At 36.3% G+C, this 14,050-nt stretch overlaps 1 pseudogene across 1 annotated transcript; it reads left to right on the plus strand.

Moving 5' to 3' along the window:
• LOC309496952 (putative inhibitor of apoptosis) lies at window positions 1-2,172 on the plus strand (annotated as a pseudogene). Its single transcript has one exon. The product of its transcript is annotated as a putative inhibitor of apoptosis (transcript).
• The last annotated feature ends 11,878 nt before the right edge of the window (window positions 2,173-14,050 follow it).

A 14,050-nucleotide genomic window follows, 5' to 3' on the forward strand; every position in this document is an offset into this window, starting at 1 on the left:
ATCGGTTCCTGCATCATAGAGGGTATTTAATAAGTTTAATAAGATTATGTGTTCTGTCATGGACGACTAGACACTAGTCATGGGATGTCCAGCAGAGAGAAGGGCTTGAGTGGACACACCCTGTGGTCACATTTTTACCCGCCACAGCAAACCTCCTGTCGTCCTCTCACTCTGCCTTTTCCCCCGCTTCGCAACGTAGCCATCTTACAGCTTTCCAACCCTGCGACAGCCGTAACATCAACCGCCACGGCATCTTTTTCAAGCCAAATGGAGGAGCAGGTGGGTTACTTAAACACGGCATTCAGCAACCTGGCCCTCTCCAGCCCCATTTCCTCCCGTGGAGTTGAGGATATGTCTCACCAGCGACCTCCGACTTGTCACAATCCTGGCATGCGTCGGGAACTGGAACGCCTTGACACCTTTCAGAATTGGACTCTTGCTACATTAGCTCCAGCTGAGCTGGCCAAAAGTGGTTTCTACTACGTTGGCCAGGGCGACAGAGTGGCTTGCTTCAGTTGTGGAGGCCAGCTTAGCAACTGGGAACCGGGAGATCGGGCAGCATCAGAGCACCAGAGGCATTACCCCAACTGCCGCTTTGTTCAAGGTGACCGTGCAGATAATGTACCTTTATCTGGTGGCGGCCTTTCCAATGGATCGGCAATGCAACAGTGTGAAGAAAGGTTGCTCACATTTGTCAACTGGCCCTCAAGAATAACTGTTCGACCAGACCAATTGGCTAAGGCTGGTTTTTACTATGTTGGTCGTAATGATGACGTGAAGTGCTTTTGTTGTGATGGTGGACTCAGATGTTGGGAGTCTGGTGATGATCCATGGAGAGAACATGCTAAGTGGTTTCCAAGATGTGAATACCTGTTGCAAGAAAAGGGCCAAGAGTTTGTTCATCAGATTCAAGCAAGATTTCCAAGACTATTTGAACAGCTATTGACTAATGGAGACAGCGACTCAAGAGAATTTGTTGATCCAGCTGCTGTACACCTGGGTCCTGGAGAAGATGCAGTGATGATGAACAATCCTGTGGTGAAGCAAACCGTTCAAAGCAAAATTCTCGCAAGTGGAGAAAATTACAAAACCGTTCAAGAATTGGTGTCTGATTTACTACGTGCGGAAGATGAGAAGAGAGAGGAGGAGCGAGAAAGTAAGTTTCTTACTTTTCTTAAGAAACATCATCTTGCCGTGTCACAGCGGCTAAAAAGTGTGCAGTGCTTAATGGACCAGACATTAAGAGTATGACATTATTCGTAACTACACTACAGTCAAGCAGCAGACAGGGCAGCTCATTGAGTTAGTCCTGTCGAAAGGAAATGCAGCAGCAGAGGTCTTCCGCAACTGGATCAAGAAGAATGATGTCTGCCTGCTGAGAGAACTGATGGCCCAGACAAATGAAGCTGCATCACCGAGTCAAGATCTTTCAGACTTGCCTATGGAGGAACAGTTAAGAAGACTTCAAGAGGAGCGCACATGCAAAGTTTGCATGGATAAGGAAGTGAACATTGTCTTCATCCCCTGTGGTCACCTAGTTGTGTGCAAAGAATGTGCGCCTTCTCTACGCAAGTGCCCCATATGTAGAGGCTTGGTCAAAGGCGCTGTCCGTACTTTCCTATCATAAAGTTTTCCTATCATTTGGATTTGCAAATTTACATTTAACTTGATGATACAACTTAGTCTAAATAAGAGCAACGTAGAGTCCTCGGATTTCTTAAAAATAACGCAACAACAAAACATTGTGACAAACTTTGACAACATGTTGTATGGACAAAATACTGTTTGAAATATTTTTGTATAAATAAGATCTAAGACGCCTAAGTACAGTTTTTCAACCATCTAAAGTTTTTGAACAGACGCTGTTTAGTAAAAATAATACATAAGTCTTCTAAGAAGATAAATAGAAGATATGATTTTAATAAAACTTTTATTGACATATATAAATATCTAATTTAAACTTTTAAGGTTATGCTTTTAAATGAATTTAGTATAAAACTCTGGATGTACTCTGGAACGCGGACTAGATTTACTGTGACATTGTCCCCGAGACTCATCTGGTCTGTTACCCTATATCCTGAAGCTTCAGTTCACACTGTAGTTTATCTCTGAAGGATCTGGGGGTGTTTTGTTTGACAACTTAAACTATTTGCTTTTTGGATTGTTTTTTATCGTTGCATAAAGAAGTACTTCACCTCTCTGGAAATGTAAGGTGTTTTTATTTATATATTTATTTAGCTAAAACTTTTTTTTTACATTTTTGAAAATGTAGTTTTCTGTGATGGTCGTGTTTAGGTGTAAGGGATAGAATATGCAGTTACGGTACAAAAATCATTGTGGCTATGGAAAGCCATAAAAATTGAAACCCCGCATGGACAAAAAATTATGATTGAATCTTTACATATAAATGAGATTTAAGACGACTAAGTACAGTTTTTCAACCATCTAAAGTTTTTGAACAGACATTGTTTAATAACAATTATACCTTAGGTTCAATTTAAACAAAATCATTACAGTAATCTTCTAAAAGATAAATAGAAGATATGAATGTATTCAAACTTTAAAGATTTTTTCAAGCAAGAAAGTTAAGAAATTTAAACTTCAAACTAAAACAATCTTTCATTTTTAAAAGATCATATTTAAACTTTTACGATTATGCTTAGAAATAAATTCAAAAAGATCAGCGTGTTTAGGTGTAAGGGATGATAGAATATGCAGTTAAGGTACACAAATCAATTATGGCTGTGGAAAGCCACAAAAATTGAAACTCCGCATGGACAAAAAATGCTGATTGAATCTTGAAATGTTTCATTGAATGATTGAATTGAAATGAGATTTAAGACGACTAAGTACGGTTTTTCAACCATCTAAAGTTTTTGAACAGACATTGTTTAATTAATAACAATAATACTTTAGGTCACAGTAATCTTCTAAAAGATAAATAGAAGATGTGTATTTATTCAAACTTTAAAGATTTCATTTAAACTTTTAAGATTATACTTTGAAATAAATTGAGAAAGATCAGCGTGTTTAGGTGTACATGATCGAATATGCAGTTACGGTACAAAAATCATCATGGCTATGGAAAGCCATCAAAATTGAAACTCCACACGGACAAAATCTTTTCATATAAATGAGATTTAAGACGACTAAGTACAGTTTTTGAACAGACATTGTTTAATAACCGTTAAACAAAATCATTACAGTAATCTTCTAAAAGATAAATAGAAGATGTGTATTTATTCAAACTTTAAAGATTTCATTTAAACAATCTTGTATTTTTAAAAGATATAATTTAAACTTTTAAGATTATACTTCTTATAAACTCAGCACCTGATATCCTGATCACTGAATTTGTGTGACTCTCTGACACACACACACACACACACACACACACACACACACACACACACACACACACACACACACACACCCTTTGGCTGGTGCTTTTTGAAAGCTCCGCAGGTCAAACGCTGGTGTAAAGAGGCCAGAGGGCCCTGATTTCTAATAAAGATATTTTTTTATTTTTGTGAACCCGTTTCATTTATTGCGTTGTTTCATAAGCTGTATGTTTTTTCTTCAACTCTCTAAACATTTAACTGATTGTTTCATAACATGTAGGCCTATGTTGTTTTTGTTTTGTTTTTTTCTTCAACTCTATAAACATTTAACTCATTGCAATTTTTTGTGAATCCATTTTATTTAAACTGGATAGTTCTACATTTATTTCAACTTTTTGTGTGAGGTTTTAGTAAGATCTTTATTTTATATTATTTATAATCATTTATATTCTTTTAAAGAACAGAATGTTTTATGTAAGATGATATTTTATATTATTGTATATTATATTATTTGTGTGAAATATACATTATTTTATAAAATCTCTGTTTCTCACTATCACTGTGCTCTGGAATGTGGAGGAGCAGAAGGAGGGGGATGTCAGAATGCGGAGGGCGCGCGCACCACTCAGGCCGGGGCTGTGCTGGAGAGGCGCTTTAGTTATCTAAACATGTGAGATGATTTTTTATTTTTTTATTTTCGTGAACCCGTTTATTTTATTGCGTTGTTTCATAAGCTATATGTTTTTTTCTTCAACTCTCTAAACATTTAACTGATTGTTTCATAACCTATATGTTTTTTTTGTTGTTGTTTTTTTTAACTCTATAAACATTTAACTGATTGCAATTGTTTTTGTGACTCCATTTTATTTAAACTTTTTGAGTGAGGTTTTAGTAAGATCTTTATAAACATTTCATTTATATTCTTTTAAAAGAACTGAATGGTTTTTCAACATTTGTGTGAGATAAACTTACACAGTTTTCCCCTTATCAGTTTCACAGTACAGCCCGGATACGCTCAGGAATATGTAGGGAGGATCGTGTGTGTGTGATACCAACTTCAAAAACACACACACACTCACAGACACTAACTGTCATGTTCAAAAGGCTTCAATAGGCTTCAAACAATTAAAACTAGCTGTCATATAGCCATGACGTATTATTTAATCACAGTGTCTTCAAACGATCAAAAGGCTTCAAAAACACTAACTGTCATGTTCAAAAGGCATCAAACTAGCTGTCAGATACCATCACATATTGTTATAACACTTTCTGTCAATATCAAAAGGCTTCAAAAGCCTTCAAAAGACATCAAAAGTCAAAACTAGCTGTCAATAACCACATGATCAAAAGCTGTCAAACTGTCAATCAAAAGTCAAAACTAGCTGTCAAAACATGATCAAAAGTCATACTAACTGTCAACCTGTCAATCAAAAGTCAAAACTAGCTGTCAAACTGTCAATCAAAAGTCAAAAGGGGCGGGACACCTGTCACCGGAAGGGGCGGGACACCGGAAGGGGCGGGACATGTCACCGGAAGGGGCGGGACCTGTCACCGGAAGGGGCGTGGCACCTGTCAATCAATCATTTTTTGACAGGTGGTCCGTCATATCAACTACTTTTCTGTCGTCTAGAGAGGAGAAGGCAGGAACGAAATGCTGTAAAAACGCTGATAATTGACAACCAAGAATGTACCGACCTTGATAAGATCTCCAGAGCAGTTTTTCAGTTTTATAGTAATTTATATTCCTCTTCTTATTCGCAGGTCGATGCTGAAGCTTTCTTTAATAAAATCTCTGAACAGATCCCTAAAATTGATGATTGTTTTAAGAATATCTGTGATGCTGAAATTAAAATGGAAGAGGTGGAAAAAGCCCTTAACTGTCTAAAACTGGATAAATCTCCAGGCTCAGACGGTTTAACAAGCAACTTTTACAAGCATTTCTGGGATAACCTAAAAGATCTCTTATTAAATATGCTAAAAGAAATATGTAATAGGCTACATTCATTTTACCAACAACAATGAAGCAAGGAATTATCACCCTAATTCCAAAACCTGGCAAAAACTCAAAGATAATTGACAATCTACGTCCCATAACTCTTCTTAATAACGATTACAAACTCTTGACTCATATTTTTGCAAACAGACTTAGAGTGGGGATCGAGGACATCGTGTCAGACACACAATCAGGCGTCATCAGAGGACGTTCAATACATCATAATATACGACTTATACTTGACTTACTTGACTATAATTACCTAATAGAAGACAAGAGCCTAATTCTTTTTCTGGACCTTTTTAAAGCTTTTGACTCGATTGAACACAGATTTATGTTTCGGACATTAGAGCTCTTAGGATTTGGTGAACAATTTATAAACATAGTCAGATTAATTTACAAAGATACAAATAGCACAGTCCTTCTGCCGCAAGGAACTTCCCCAAGATTCCCGATTCAAAAAGGTATTAAACAGGGATGTCCTATATCCCCACTGTCATTTATTATTGCAGCCGAGATGTTATCCATTCTTATTAAAAATTCAGAATTTAAAAAACGAACAATATTTGATCAACATCTGACAATAAGCCAGCTTGCTGATGATACAGCCATATTTATGGAAAATAGCGACCAACTCCCAAAAATCCTTGAAACAATAGGTTTCTTTTCAAAAGCGTCTGGGCTAAAATTGAATCTCAATAAATGTGAACTTATACCTATTCATGATTGTAATCTCTCAGTTATTCATTCCATCCCTGTGAAAACAACAGTTAAGTATCTAGGCATACAAATTACAAAGGACGTGAATCAATTAACCAAACTTAATATCTGGGGGAACTTGGAAAAATGTAAAGCTCATTACTTACAAAAACTGAAACCATCTCTCGTTTCATCTACCCAGCCCAATCATTGTCAGTTCCCAAGGAAGCAATCAAAGCGATAAACCAAGCAAACTTTAACTACATCTGGAAAGGTAAAACGCATTATATAAAAAAGAGTAGGCTACAATGATTAGAAACTATGAAGAAGGCGGGGTTAGGGCAATTGATTTTGAATGTATTGATGGTTTTTTGAAGGAGTAACACCGCACTCACGAACAACAAGGTGCCAGACAAACAAAACTGAAGATCTCAAAAATAAATAAAACTGTCTGCACACTTGAATCCTTTCAGCAAATTGAATAGCCAAGCTTTCGGTCAAACGACCATCCTCAGGGCATGTATTGATGGTAGCCTACATAGCAAGGTCCAACTAAAGTAATGTTATACTCAGTTTGTGCAGTTTGTCGTTTTGAATGTACCATTCCAGAGGTAAGTGCACCTAATTGTAATAAAACAGAGACAAAACTCTAGCAAATTGATTCATTTAATTTTGTTTTTTATTTGACACTGCCAAATTTCACATTTTCTTTCGTTGATATCATGCAAGGGAGTGCAAAATTAAGGGTGTTTGCATCTAGGGCAAATAAAAACCTCACTGTATAATATAGTATAAGACCTCATCTAAAAGTAGTATGTTTTGATCATGAAGAGACAGAGAAATCACTAAGTGTTACTTAACTCACCTCTCATTGTGAAGGTCTGTGCCCTTCTAAGGACATTTTTTTTCTTTTTTCTTTTTTGAAACACCATGAGGAACCTTTCCAGATTCTTTAAATTCATACAAGGTTTTAAACATTTCCTTATCTATAGATTGACAGCCAAAATGACAAATTCAACAAAGATGGGTAGGTTTATTTACATGAATTGTGGTTAAGACTCGTTATTCTAAAACATCACCATAACTAATTGGATGATGAATGCTTCGCAAACTATATGTAATGAACCAATTATTTATTGGCCAAAGCTGTACAATATAGTAAATTGCACCGAAATAGAGATCAGAAAAGAAGTTTCTCAGGTGTGGTGGGATATGGACATATAATTAAAAAGTATTCTCATTTAAAGAATATAATACATATCATTTTTATAATATAAAACATTATGCATAAAGTTATCTACCTATCCTAAATACATATACATGGAGGGGTCTGAAATTGTCATCGTAGGTGCATGTCCACTGTGAGAGACATAATCAAAAAAAAAAATCCAGAAATCACAATATATGATTTTTTTACTATTTATTTGTATGATACAGCTGAAAATAAGTATTTGAACACCTGTCTATCAGCTAGAATTCTGACCCTCAAAGACCTGTTAGTCTGCCTTTAAAATGTCCACCTCCAATCCATTTATTATCCTAAATTAGATGCACCTGTTTGAGGTCGTTAGCTGCATAAAGACACCTGTCCACCCCATACAATCAGTAAGAATCCAACTACTAACATGGCCAAGACCAAAGAGCTGTCCAAAGACACTAGAGACAAAATTGTACACCTCCACAAGGCTGGAAAGGGCTACGGGGAAATTGCCAAGCAGCTTGGTGACAAAAGGTCCACTGTTGGAGCAATCATTAGAAAATGGAAGAAGCTAAACATGACTGTCAATCTCCCTCGGACTGGGGCTCCATGCAAGATCTCACCTCGTGGGGTCTCAATGATCCTAAGAAAGGTGAGAAATCAGCCCAGAACTACACGGGAGGAGCTGGTCAATGACCTGAAAAGAGCAGGGACCACCGTTTCCAAGGTTACTGTTGGTAATACACTAAGACGTCATGGTTTGAAATCATGCATGGCACGGAAGGTTCCCCTGCTTAAACCAGCACATGTCAAGGCCCGTCTTAAGTTTGCCAATGACCATTTGGATGATCCAGAGGAGTCATGGGAGAAAGTCATGTGGTCAGATGAGACCAAAATAGAACTTTTTGGTCATAATTCCACTAAACGTGTTTGGAGGAAGAAGAATGATGAGTACCATCCCAAGAACACCATCCCTACTGTGAAGCATGGAGGTGGTAGCATCATGCTTTGGGGGTGTTTTTCTGCACATGGGACAGGGCGACTGCACTGTATTAAGGAGAGGATGACCGGGGCCATGTATTGCGAGATTTTGGGGAACAACCTCCTTCCCTCAGTTAGAGCATTGAAGATGGGTCGAGGCTGGGTCTTCCAACATGACAATGACCCGCAGCACACAGCCAGGATAACCAAGGAGTGGCTCTGTAAGAAGCATATCAAGGTTCTGGCGTGGCCTAGCCAGTCTCCAGACCTAAACCCAATAGAGAATCTTTGGAGGGAGCTTTTTCAGCGACAGCCCAGAAACCTGACTGATCTAGAGAAGATCTGTGTGGAGGAGTGGGCCAAAATCCCTCCTGCAGTGTGTGCAAACCTGGTGAAAAACTACAGGAAACGTTTGACCTCTGTAATTGCAAACAAAGGCTACTGTACCAAATATTAACATTGATTTTCTCAGGTGTTCAAATACTTATTTGCAGCTGTATCATACAAATAAATAGTTAAAAAATAATACATTGTGATTTCTGGATTTTTTTTTTTAGATTATGTCTCTCACAGTGGACATGAACCTACGATGACAATTTCAGACCCCTCCATGATTTCTAAGTGGGAGAACTTGCAAAATAGCAGGGTATTCAAATACTTATTTTCCTCACTGTATGTGTCAAATGTAATACTAAAATGTTCAATAATAGTGATCTTTGACTTACCAGGATCACCTTAGTCATCAATAATGGACTTGAAAACATGAAAACAACAGATCCAGAGAGCTGGTCTCACCTGAAGAGCCAGAGCACAGTTTTTCATGACCTGCTGGATTTGGGTTTCAGAGTCTTCTCTCCACAAACTGATGAAGGAGTTGATTTCCGGCTGCACAGCTGGATCCGGACTGCCGTCGCAACGCATGTAACGCTCCCACTGGAAAAGACCAGAGAACAAATCATCCTGTAACACACTTATAGTGGCCTCAGAATTACCCTGAGATAAAGCTACACGAGTCTTACCTTAGCTTTGTTCCTGCATTCTGATTCCCACGTGGTGACTGCAGAGTGATTCTCATCTAGAATGTGCCGCAGTTCATTCAGCTCGTCCTCTCTGCGCTCTCTGTCCTGTGGACATTGACAGGCGTCAATCAATCATTACATCCAAACTTGTCACACACAATCCATCAGTACAGACAGCTGCATATGCACTAAAGCCTGCAGGTAAATGTATGCAACACAACTGTGAATGTTCAAATGAAAGTTCATCAAACCTTTAACTCAAGTAGCTGTTGTTTCTCTTGTTCTATTCGCTCCCTCTCCAGCCTTTCATTCTCCTCACGTTCAGCAATGAGACGAGCTTCTTCTACAGGACAAAACGCAGTATACAGATTTGTTATCAAAAAACTCATTTAAAATTAAATTACTTTAATACTGCAGATATACCTTCCTCTCTCAATCTTTGTTCATCTGCCTCTCTCTGCAATCTCTCCCTCTCAGCCTTGCTGATGTTTCCTTTTTTCTTTTTTGCAGACTGGATGCAAAAGATGCAAGTTATTTATGCTGTCTAAAATGAGCAAATTATTTCTTTCCTTTTTAATGAAACATTTTTTGAGCTTAAAGTTTATAGCTGCAATTATAGTTCTACAAAACTCTACAATTTCTAATAAAACTAAATTGTAAGTGAAGAGATGTTTTTATACAGACTTTATATTACTGACAAAATTGGTATTTTATTTTTAAGAATAAACCTACAAGCCTACCTGAAGAAAAAAAAAAAAGTAAATTAAATAAAACTAATTTGAGGTTGAAAGCTGTTATAATTTTTTTTTTTTATTATTTTAAAAAACCACATACTTTTCCATCCTTTGGTGGATAAATGGATTAAGGGGAAAACATCACAGACAAAAATTCAAAGGTAAGTATAAAATCAGACAGGCATTGCTAACATATATCAAGATGCTAAGTTTACATTTTGTCTCGGGACTTTCGCTTTTTATGTTTCCATAAGCAGCCATTATTAATTTACTGAACATAGACTTTATAACACATATGTGCTTATGTTTTGTTGCTTTAACATTTTTCTTTCTTAGAAACATCGGGAAACCTTGACTCACCATGTTGAAAAGCTCTCGGGTAGCAGGCAGGAAGGCAGGCTGGCGGGCGTCTGGTCACCATGACAACGGCGCACGCGCGATAGAAAACAATCACTATTAAAAAAAAAAAAAAATTGGTCAAGAACTTATAAACAGCCCAAATTTCCATCTTGTTTGGTAAAACTTTAAGTAGAGACAGTAAACAAAAAGAAATGCATATTGTAAAGGAAATCAATAGTATTTACAATAAACATCTGATAAATGAAGATGATAAGCAAAAATTAACGACGCTGCATTCCTCACTGGACAGCATTCATGTTAATAAAGCTAAAGGGGCTTATATCCGTTCTCGGGCAAAATGGATGGAGGAAGGAGAAAAGAGCACAGCATATTTCTGTCGTCTAGAGAGGAGAAGGCAGGAACGAAATGCTGTAAAAACGCTGATAATTGACAACCAAGAATGTACCGACCTTGATAAGATCTCCAGAGCAGTTTTTCAGTTTTATAGTAATTTATATTCCTCTTCTTATTCGCAGGTCGATGCTGAAGCTTTCTTTAATAAAATCTCTGAACAGATCCCTAAAATTGATGATTGTTTTAAGAATATCTGTGATGCTGAAATTAAAATGGAAGAGGTGGAAAAAGCCCTTAACTGTCTAAAACTGGATAAATCTCCAGGCTCAGACGGTTTAACAAGCAACTTTTACAAGCATTTCTGGGATAACCTAAAAGATCTCTTATTAAATATGCTAAAAGAAATATGTAATAGGCTACATTCATTTTACCAACAACAATGAAGCAAGGAATTATCACCCTAATTCCAAAACCTGGCAAAAACTCAAAGATAATTGACAATCTACGTCCCATAACTCTTCTTAATAACGATTACAAACTCTTGACTCATATTTTTGCAAACAGACTTAGAGTGGGGATCGAGGACATCGTGTCAGACACACAATCAGGCTTCATCAGAGGACGTTCAATACATCATAATATACGACTTATACTTGACTTACTTGACTATAATTACCTAATAGAAGACAAGAGCCTAATTCTTTTTCTGGACTTTTTTAAAGCTTTTGACTCGATTGAACACAGATTTATGTTTCGGACATTAGAGCTCTTAGGATTTGGTGAACAGATTAATTTACAAAGATACAAATAGCACAGTCCTTCTGCCGCAAGGAACTTCCCCAAGATTCCCGATTCAAAAAGGTATTAAACAGGGATGTCCTATATCCCCACTGTCATTTATTATTGCAGCCGAGATGTTATCCATTCTTATTAAAAATTCAGAATTTAAAAAACGAACAATATTTGATCAACATCTGACAATAAGCCAGCTTGCTGATGATACAGCCATATTTATGGAAAATAGCGACCAACTCCCAAAAATCCTTGAAACAATAGGTTTCTTTTCAAAAGCGTCTGGGCTAAAATTGAATCTCAATAAATGTGAACTTCTACCTATTCATGATTGTAATCTCTCAGTTATTCATTCCATCCCTGTGAAAACAACAGTTAAGTATCTAGGCATACAAATTACAAAGGACGTGAATTAATTAACCAAACTTAATATCTGGGGGAACTTGGAAAAATGTAAAGCTCATTACAAAAACTGAAACCATCTCTCGTTTCATCTACCCAGCCCAATCATTGTCAGTTCCCAAGGAAGCAATCAAAGCGATAAACCAAGCAAACTTTAACTACATCTGGAAAGGTAAAACGCATTATATAAAAAAGAGTACAATGATTAGAAACTATGAAGAAGGCGGGGTTAGGGCAATTGATTTTGAATGTATTGATGGTAGCCTACAATCAAAACCAACTGGTTAAAACAATTTCTAAATAAAAAAACACAAATTTGGTTTCACATTCCCAACAATATCTTTATGAAACTTGGTGGCATCAAATTTCTCCTTAGTTGTGATTATGACCTCAAGAAACTTCCCTATAAAATCTCTTCATTTCATTAATTTCACATTTTCTTTCGTTGATATCATGCATGGGAGTGCAAAATTAAGGGTGTTTGCATCTAGGGCAAATAAAAACCTCACTGTATAATATAGTATAAGACCTCATCTAAAAGTAGTATGTTTTGATCATGAAGAGACAGAGAAATCACTAAGTGTTACTTAACTCACCTCTCATTGTGAAGGTCTGTGCCCTTCTAAGGACATTTTTTTTCTTTTTTCTTTTTTGAAACACCATGAGGAACCTTTCCAGATTCTTTAAATTCATACAAGGTTTTAAACATTTCCTTATCTATAGATTGACAGCCAAAATGACAAATTCAACAAAGATGGGTAGGTTTATTTACATGAATTGTGGTTAAGACTCGTTATTCTAAAACATCACCATAACTAATTGGATGATGAATGCTTCGCAAACTATATGTAATGAACCAATTATTTATTGGCCAAAGCTGTACAATATAGTAAATTGCACCGAAATAGAGATCAGAAAAGAAGTTTCTCAGGTGTGGTGGGATATGGACATATAATTAAAAAGTATTCTCATTTAAAGAATATAATACATATCATTTTTATAATATAAAACATTATGCATAAAGTTATCTACCTATCCTAAATACATATACATACATAAAATTGATCAACAAAAACATTTGCCTCAACATATTTCTGTGTAAAAATTATTGAGTTTTTTAAAGCATTCACTCATTAACTCGAAATTACTTTTATAGTAAGATACAGTGTCTTAAAATGACATATTTTATTCATATTCAGCTGTAAAAACAAGAATGTTAGACAAGAGAAAAACATGGGATCAAGGACAAAATTAATACAGCAGGACTAAAAAAGATTTACTATATTATTCAAATATGTATTTATGAATATACCTTTCCTTAATATTTCGGTATGCCTTCTACACCAGTGTGTTTTTGTGTTCACTTGTTTACACAAAGATTAAGAATGATAACATTACTAAACTGATAAGATGTAGGCCTAATTTTTATGATTAGCCTAATGGTTAGTCATTATTATCAATTAATTTGACCAACGTTCTAAAGCATTGCTAGAGAAAACAACTGTTAATGCATCTGAAGCTTAACATTTATGATAACCTTTGATAAAGTAAAGGTTGTGTATCAAAAATATTTCCAGTTGAGTGTAAAGCAACATCCAAAGCATGCAACATGCAACTCCAAGTTCGTATGTTGCCTTGAGCTATATCAGCCTATAATTTAAAGGCTATTTTAATAATATGCAGACAACTTTGGGAGACAGAATAAAGACACAAGAATATATTTGTAAATATTTATTTGAACAGCAATCACACACCTTTTAAAATCCCAATCTCAGTCATTCATGAGAAACGAACAGTTCTATCAAATGTAAGCGACAACTAATCTGGGAAAACTTGGAGAAATATACCTTTATTGTAGGTCTTGCAACGCTTACAGGATCAGGTAATAGTTCAGGTAAACTCAGAGTACTGAAACACATGCTACAAAACGATGTATTATTTATAAAATATATACGAGTAGTTTAAGATTATCTTCGTTCAACTTTATTACCTGTTTGAAATAAATAATCCATAAAACAAAACGCGTTCTGAGGTGTTCACGCTAATCATTTCTGTTCCACTCGCTTGTATTTGTCGCCCCGCCCACGCTATGGTCTCGTGAATATTCATGATAGCTCCACCCATTGGAACCAAATATTTCAGGAACTGAATATAATTGTAACACCGGGACAAGTGGATTTTTTGAAGGGACAAGTAAA

Source organism: Leuciscus leuciscus, assembly GCF_965113295.1.
Source record: "Leuciscus leuciscus genome assembly, chromosome: 4".
NCBI classification, from domain to species: Eukaryota; Metazoa; Chordata; class Actinopteri; order Cypriniformes; family Leuciscidae; genus Leuciscus; species Leuciscus leuciscus.